General features: G+C 44.2%; 3 non-coding genes across 3 annotated transcripts; all 3 read left to right on the top strand.

Moving 5' to 3' along the window:
- The first annotated feature begins 3,018 nt into the window (after positions 1-3,018).
- Positions 3,019-3,090, top strand: TRNAQ-CUG (transfer RNA glutamine (anticodon CUG)). The gene has a single exon. It is a non-coding gene; the product is annotated as a tRNA-Gln (tRNA).
- A 1,146-nt stretch (positions 3,091-4,236) lies between these two features.
- Positions 4,237-4,308, top strand: TRNAQ-CUG (transfer RNA glutamine (anticodon CUG)). The gene has a single exon. It is a non-coding gene; the product is annotated as a tRNA-Gln (tRNA).
- Positions 4,309-7,563: 3,255 nt separating this feature from the next.
- TRNAQ-CUG (transfer RNA glutamine (anticodon CUG)) lies at positions 7,564-7,635 on the top strand. The gene has a single exon. It is a non-coding gene; the product is annotated as a tRNA-Gln (tRNA).
- The last annotated feature ends 744 nt before the right edge of the window (positions 7,636-8,379 follow it).

Here is an 8,379-nt window from a genome sequence, read left to right as displayed (position 1 = left end):
TCAGTGGAACCTTCTAAAACTTTTTTCAACTTCAACAAATTTGTTTGATGCTCCGAAGTTGACACAACTGTAAATTTGTTGCAGCAGTTTCAAATTGGGACAAAGAAGGAGCAGCAGTTGGTGTCGTTTATCTGGAGTTTTGGAAGGTGTTTGAGAAGGTGCTGCAGCTGTGTTATTTTCTTTTGGATTCATAATATGTGAATCAGGTTTAGCTTCGATGGAAGTCTGTTTGCTCTCAGGAGATTTGAGAGTTTTTACCCCACGGGGTCGAAGCTCCGCTCGTGTTCTCTCCTTTCTTGTGTACGGTTCATTTGAACGTCTATTTCTCCATTATTCGTGAACAGAATTCAATGTAAATTGACAGGTATATACCAGACATATGTGCAGACATGAACCGAGCCCAAAGTGCGATTCCGGCCCTTTCGGTCCATTTTCATAAAATTGTTATTAAACAATAAAATTAATGTGCTGGGCGATGCCCAACGCAAAATTAAGTCGCAAATGATGATATGAAACTCGCCTCACTCTTGTGAGGTGTTCTGGTTTCTTTTTCTGATGTGATGAAGATCTTAACAAATTTCAAAACTATCTGTCGTCTGTGCTATCGCTCACGTGAGAGTTGTACGGATGAACTCCCACGGGGTATGTCGCAATTCGAACTTGTTATCATTGCGACTCAACAACGAATGGAATTTGACGATGAATGCCACGGAAGTCTTTTCTTCCCCTCAAAATTGGTGACAACAAGGTGATTTTAAACGATGGACAAGAAGTTGCAAACAGGAATAAAGAAAACGATAAAGAACAACCAGCCGTAGCCTTCCCAGATGATGAACAATCTTCATCGGTTGCTCTGGTTTTGACAAAGTTGCCGACATTCTGTCCGGATTACCCACAGCCGTGGATTACGCAACTCAAAGCTCAATGAAACACCCGAAACTTGACCACTTTCGACAAGTCGTTCCTTTGTGAGTTGTTTTTGCACTATTTACCATCACAATCCTGCACAATACTTGCAGCGAACGTAGATCTGGCACAAGAGACCGAGAGAGAGAGTCTTCATCTTTCCTTTGCGAAAGTTCATCTCTGTCTCTTCTTCCACCTTCTCACTCTGATCGAGTCACTCGAATCATACCGCAAAGCAACGGAGCCTGCAGCTCTCCAATGGGTTTCCCTTGCATTGCAAGAGCAGGCCATCAGCCTTGTTTGGCCACCGAGGTCTGGAATTCGAGACTCCGGGAAGCGCGAGAACGTGTTTCAAGAGAGAACATTGTGATTGTTGAAGGAAGAATTGGCTGAGTCAGAGCAGGTGATGTGTGGTTCCATGGTGTAATGGTGAGCACTCTGGACTCTGAATCCAGCAATCTGAGTTTTAATCTCAGTGGAACCTTCTTAAACTTTTTTTTCATCTTTTACAAATTTGATTGAGTGCTCCAATGTCGACAGAACTCCAATAAATTTGTTTCAGCAGTTTTAATTTTTGAAGAAGAAGGAGCTGCAGTTGATGTCGTTTATCAAGAGTTTTTGAAGTTGTTTGACGAGGCGCTGCAGCTGTGTTATTTTCCTTTGGTATCATCATGTGTGAGTCAAGTTTCTCTTTGAGTGAAGGTTGTTTCCTGTGAGGAGGTTTGAGAGTTTTTATAATTGCGATTTAACAACAACTGAAGTTGGACAACGAAAGTTTCAGATATCTTTCCTTCCCCTCCAAACTGGTGACCAGGAGGTGATCAAAATGGAAAGAGAAGGAGTTGCAAACACGAATCAAGTCAAACCAAACGACCAATCATCAAGCCATTCTCAGATGCTCAACAATTTTCATCGCTGGCAGCGGTTCAGTAAAAGTTGCCGCCATTCTGGCCGAATGACCCTCAGCCACGGTTGACACAACTCAAAGGTCAATTTGACACCCGAAACATCACGACTGAAATGACACGATTCAAACACATTGTTGGCCTCTTGTCACCAGAGTCTGTGATGGAGGTGAGAGATATTTTCCCCAACTTCCCGAACGCTCTGCACACGACTTTGAAGGCCGTGCTGACAAAGCTTTCAACTTCCTCTCAGCACTGCTCTTTTCAACAACTCATTAAAGCTCAGGATTTCTGAAATTGAAGACCCACATCATGACAAAATTTTATCCAGCTTATTCTTGGTGTCCGCAACACCATCTTCGACTCGTCGCTCCTTCGGGGGTTCTTCTTGAAATGTTTACGACCACCCATCTGTCCGATAATTACAACTAATGGCGAGCTACGAGAGAAGAGAGAGAGAGAGAGAGGGAGAGAGAGAGGGATAGAGAGGGAGAGAGAGAGGGAGAGAGAGTGAGAGAGAGGGAGAGAGAGTCAGAGTCAGAGAGAGAGAGTAAGAGTGAGAGTAAGAGTGAGAGAGAGAGAGAGAGAGAGAGAGAGAGAGAGAGAGAGAGAGAGAGAGAGAGAGAGAGAGAGAGAGAGAGAGAGAGAGAGAGAGAGAGAGAGAGAGTGAGAGTGAGAGTGAGAGAGCATGAGAGTTCAAGAGAGAGAGAGAGAGTGAGAGTGAGAGTGAGAGAGAGTGAGAGTGAGAGTGAGAGTGAAAGAGAGTGAGAGTGAAAGAGAGTGAGAGTGAGAGAGAGTGAGAGTGAAAGAGAGTGAGAGTGATAGAGAGTGAGAGTTCGACAGAGAGTGAGACAGAGAGTGAGAGTGAGAGTGAGAGAGTGAGAGTGAGAGTGAGAGAGAGTGAAAGAGAGTGAGAGTGAGAGTGAGAGTGAGAGAGAGAGAGAGTCTTCATCTTTCCTTTGCGACAGTCCACTCTGTCTCTTCTTTCACCTTCTCCCTCTCATTGAGTCGCTCGACTCATACCCCAAAGCAATGGAGCCTGCACTCTCCGATGGGTTTCCCTTGAATTGCAACAGCAGGCCATCAGCCTTGTTCGCCCAGGGAGGTCCAGAAGTGGAGGCTCGGGGAAGAGCGCGAACGTGGCTCACAAGACAGAACATTGTGACGGTTGAAGGAAGAATTGGCTGGCTCAGAGAGGGTGATGTGTGGTTCCATGGTGTAATGGTTAGCACTCTGGACTCTGACTCCAGTGATCTGAGTTCAAATCTTGGTGGAACCTTCTTCAAGTTTTCTTCTTCTTCAACAAATTTGTTTGATGCTCCGAAGTTGACAGAACTCCAATAAATTTGTTGCAGCAGTTTCAAATTGGGAAGGAGAAGGAGCTGTCGTTGGTGTCATTGATCTGGAGTTTTTGAAGTTGTTTGAGGAGGCGCTGCTGCTGTGTTATTTTCCTTTGGTATCATCATGTGTGAATCAGGTTTAGCTTTGAGTAAAGGCTGTTTCCTGTGAGGAGATTTGAGAGTTTTTATAATTGCAATTTAACAACGACTGAAGTTGGATAACGAAAGTTACGGATGTCTTTTCATCCCCACCAAATTGGTGACCTGCAGGTGATCAAGTTGGACGAACGCGAAGTTGCAAGCATGAATCAAGATAACGATTAAGAATAACCAGCCGTCGCCTTCTCAGACGCAGAACAATCTCTCAGGTTGCAGTGGTTTCGAAAAAGCTACCGCCATTCTGTCCTCATGACCCAGAGGCGTGGTTAACACAACTCAAAGCTCAATTCAACACCCCAAACATGACTCCTGAAGTGACACGATTCAAACACATTGGTGGCTCCTTGGCACGACCGACGGCGATGGAGGTGAGAGATATTTCACTCCAACCTCCCCAAATGCAACATACATGACATTTCGGCCACGATCATAAAACATGTGGCTCCTTCTGAGCAATGCTCCTTACAACAATCACTCTTCGCTGAGTATTTCGAAAATCAAAGACCCAAACAACTACTGCGTCTTGTGCAGCAGCTTCTCGGTGATTGCAAGACCACTTTCGACGAGTCGCTCCTTTGTGAGTTGTTTTTGCAATATTTACCATCACGATCCTGCACAATACTTGCAGCGAACGCAAATCTGGCAACAGAGACTGAGAGAGAGTGTTGATCTTTCTTTTGCGAAAGTCCAACTCTGTCTCTTCTTTCACCTTCTCCCTCTCATCGAGTCACTCGAATCATACCCCAAAGCAACGGAGCCTGCAGCTTCCAATGGGTTTCCCTTGCATTGCAACAGCAGGCCATCAGCCTTGTTTGGGCTCCGAGGTCCGGAAGTGGAGGCTCAGGGAAGTGCGAGAACGTGGCTCAAGAGACAGAACATTGTGACGGTTGAAGGAAGAATTGGCTGAGTCAGAGTAGGTGATGTGTGGTTCCATGGTGTAATGGTTAGCACTCTGGACTCTGAATCCAGCAATCTGAATTCAAATCTCAGTGGAACCTTCTAAAACTTTTTTCAACTTCAACAAATTTGTTTGATGCTCCGAAGTTGACAGAACTCCTGCAAATTTGTTGCAGCAGTTTCAAATTGGGAAGGAGAAGGAGCTGCAGTTGGTGTGGTTTATCTGGAGTTTTGGAAGTTGTTTGATAAGGCGCTGCAGTTGTGTTATTTTCCTTTGGATTCATAATATGTGAATCAGGTTGAGCTTTGATCGAAGTCTGTTTCTTCTCAGGGGATTTGAGAGTTTTTACGCCACGGGGTCGAAGCTCCGCTCGCATTCTCTCTTTTCTTCTGTACGCTTCATTTGAACGTCTATTTCTCCATTATTTGTGAACAGAATTCGAAGTAAATTGACAGGTATTTACCAGACATATGTGCAGGCATGAACTGAGCACAAAGTGCGATTCCGGCCCTTTGGGCTGAGAAACGGTTCTTTCGGTCCATTCTCATAAAATTATTTTTAAAATAAAATAAATGTGCTGAGCGATGCGCAACGCAAAATTAAGTCGCAAATGATGATATGAAGCAAATGATGATATGAAGTCAGTAGCCTCATTCTTGTGAGGTGTTCTGGTTTCTTTTTCTGAAAGGATGAAGATCTTACTAAATTTCAAAACGATCTGTTGTCTGTGCTATCGCTCACGTGAGAGTTGTACGAATGAACTCCCACAGAGTATGTCGCAATTCGAACTTGTTATCATTGCGACTTAACAACGAATGGAATTTGACGATGAATGCCACGGAAGTCTTTTCTTCCCCTCAAAATTGGTGACAACAAGGTGATTTTAATGGATGGACAAGAAGGTGCAAACAGGAATAAAGATAACGATGAAGAACAATCAGCCATAGCCTTCCCAGATGATGAACAGTCTCCATCAGTCGCAGTGGTTACGAAAAAGCTGCCGCCATTCTGTCCTAATTACCCACAGGCGTGGGTTACACAACTCATTGTTCAATTCAACACCCCCAAACATGTCTCCAAAAGTAACACGATTCAAACACATTGGTGGCTCCTTGGTCTGACAGTCGGCGATGGAGGTGAGAGATATTTCACTCCAACCTCCCTGAATACAACAAACATGACATTTAGATTTCTGCCACGATCATAAAACATGTGGCTCCTTCTGAGCACTACTCCTTTCAACAATCACTCACAGCTGAGTGGTTCGAAAATCAAAGACCCAAACAACTGCTGCATCTTGTGCAGCAGCTTCTCGGTGAGTGCAAGACCACTTTCGACGAGTCGTTCCTTTGTGAGTTGTTTTTGCAATATTTACCATCACAATCCTGCACAATACTTGCAGCGAACGTAGATCTGGCACAAGAGACCGAGAGAGAGAGTCTTCATCTTTCCTTTGCGAAAGTTCATCTCTGTCTCTTCTTCCACCTTCTCACTCTGATCGAGTCACTCGAATCATACCGCAAAGCAACGGAGCCTGCAGCTCTCCAATGGGTTTCCCTTGTGTGGCAACAGCAACTTATCAGCCTTGTTTGGCCACGGAGTTCCGGAAGTGGAGGCTCAGGGAAGAGCGAGAATGTATCTCAAGAGACAGAACATTGTGACGGTTGAAGGAAGAATTGGCTGAGTCAGAGTAGGTGATGTGGGGTTCCATGGTGTAATGGTTAGCACTCGAGACTCTGAATCCAGCAATCTGAGTTCAAATCTCAGTGGAACCTTCTTAAACTTTTTTTCATCTTTAACAAACTTGATTGAGTGCTCCGATTTCGACAGAACTCCAATATATTTGTTGCAGCAGTTTCAAATTGGGAAGAAGAAGGAGCTGCAGTTGGTGTCATTTCTCTGGAGTTTTCGAAGGTGTTTGACGAGGCCCTGCAGCTGTGTTACTTTCCTTTGGGTTCAAAACATGTGAATCAGGTTGAGCTTTGACCGAAGTCTGTTTGCTCTCAGGAGATTTGAGAGTTTTTACCCCACGGGGTCGAAGCTCCGCTCGTGTTCTCTCCTTTCTTGTGTGCGGTTCATTTGAACGTCTATTTCTCCATTATTCGTGAACAGAATTCAATGTAAATTGACAGGTATATACCAGACATATGTGCAGACATGAACGAAGCCCAAAGTGCGATTCCGGCCCTTTCGGCCGAGAAACAGCTCTTCGGTCCATTTTCATGAAATTGTTATTCAACAATAAAATAAATGTGCTGGGCGATGCCCAACGCAAAATTAAGTCGCAAATGATGAAATGAAACTCGCCTCACTCTTGTGAGGTGTTCTGGTTTCTTTTTCTGATGTGATGAAGATCTTAACAAATTTCAAAACTATCTGTCGTCTGTGCTATCGCTCACGTGAGAGTTGTACGGATGAACTCCCATGGGGTATGTCGCAATTCGAACTTGTTATCATTGCGACTCAACAATGAATGGAATTTGACGATGAATGCCATGGAAGTCTTTTCTTCCCCTCAAAATTGGTGACAACAAGGTGATCTTAATGGATGGACAAGAAGGTGCAAACACGAATAAAGAAAACGATTAAGAACAACCAGCCGTAGCCTTCCCAGATGATGAACAATCTTCATCTGTTGCTGTGGTTTTGACAAAGTTGCCGACATTCTGTCCGGATTACCCACAGCCGTGGATTACGCAACTCAAAGCTCAATGAGACACCCGAAACTTGACTACTGAAGTGACACAATTCAAACACATTGGTGGCTCCTTGGCCTGACATCGGCGATGGAGGTGAGAGATATTTCACTCCAACCTCCCTGAATACAACAAACATGACATTTAGATTTCTGCCACGATCATAAAGCATGTGGCTCCTTCTGAGCACTACTCCTTTCAACAATCACTCACAGCTGAGTGGTTCGAAAATCAAAGACCCAAACAACTGCTGCGTCTTGTGCAGCAGCTTCTCGGTGATTGCAACGCCACTTTCGACGAGTCGTTCCTTTGTGAGTTGTTTTTGCACTATTTACCATCACGATCCTGCACAATACTTGCAGCGAACGTAGATCTGGCACAAGAGACTGAGAGAGAGTGTTGATCTTTCTTTTGCCAAAGTCCAACTCTGTCTCTTCTTTCACCTTCTCCCTCTCATCGAGTCACTCGAATCATACCCCAAAGCAACAGAGCTTGCAGCTCTCCAATGGGTTTCCCTTGCATTGCAAGAGCAGGCCATCAGCCTTGTTTGGCCACCGAGGTCTGGAATTCGAGACTCCGGGAAAAGCGAGAACGTGTTTCAAGACAGAACATTGTGACGGTTGAAGGAAGAATTGGCTGAGTCAGAGTGGGTGATGTGTGGTTCCATGGTGTAATGGTTAGCACTCTGGACTCTGAATCCAGCAATTTGAGTTCAAATCTCAGTGGAACCTTCTAAAACTTTTTTCAACTTCAACAAATTTGTTTGATGCTCCAAAGTTGACACAACTATAAATTTGTTGCAGCAGTTTCAAATTGGGACAAAGAAGGAGCAGCAGTTGGTGTCGTTTATTTGGTGTTTTGGAAGGTGTTTGAGAAGGTGCTGCAGCTGTGTTATTTTCTTTTGGATTCATAATATGTGAATCAGGTTTCGCTTTGACCGAAGTCTGTTTGCTCTCAGGAGATTTGAGAGTTTTTACCCCACGGTGTCGAAGCTCCGCTCGTGTTCTCTCCTTTCTTGTGTGCGGTTCATTTGAACGTCTATATCTCCATTATTCGTGAACAGAATTCAATGTAAATTGACAGGTATATACCAGACATATGTGCAGACATGAACGAAGCCCAAAGTGCGATTCCGGCCCTTTCGGTCCATTTTCATGAAATTGTTATTAAACAATAAAATAAATGTGCTGGGCGATGCCCAACGCAAAATTAAGTCGCAAATGATGAAATGAAACTCGCCTCACTCTTGTGAGGTGTTCTGGTTTCTTTTTCTGATGTGATGAAGATCTTAACAAATTTCAAAACTATCTGTCGTCTGTGCTATCGCTCACGTGAGAGTTGTACGGATGAACCCCCACGGGGTATGTCGCAATTCAAACTTGTTATCATTACGACTCAACAACGAATGGAATTTGACGATGAATGCCATGGAAGTCTTTTCTTCCCCTCAAAATTGGTGACAACAAGGTGATTTT

The sequence above is a fragment of the Eptatretus burgeri genome, chromosome 9, assembly GCF_056783735.1.
Source record: "Eptatretus burgeri isolate ZD-2024b chromosome 9, Ebu_testis_v1, whole genome shotgun sequence".
Lineage (NCBI taxonomy): Eukaryota > Metazoa > Chordata > Myxini > Myxiniformes > Myxinidae > Eptatretus > Eptatretus burgeri.
The sequence above is the reverse complement of the archived record's forward strand: the minus strand, read 5'-3'. Positions and strand labels throughout refer to the sequence as shown.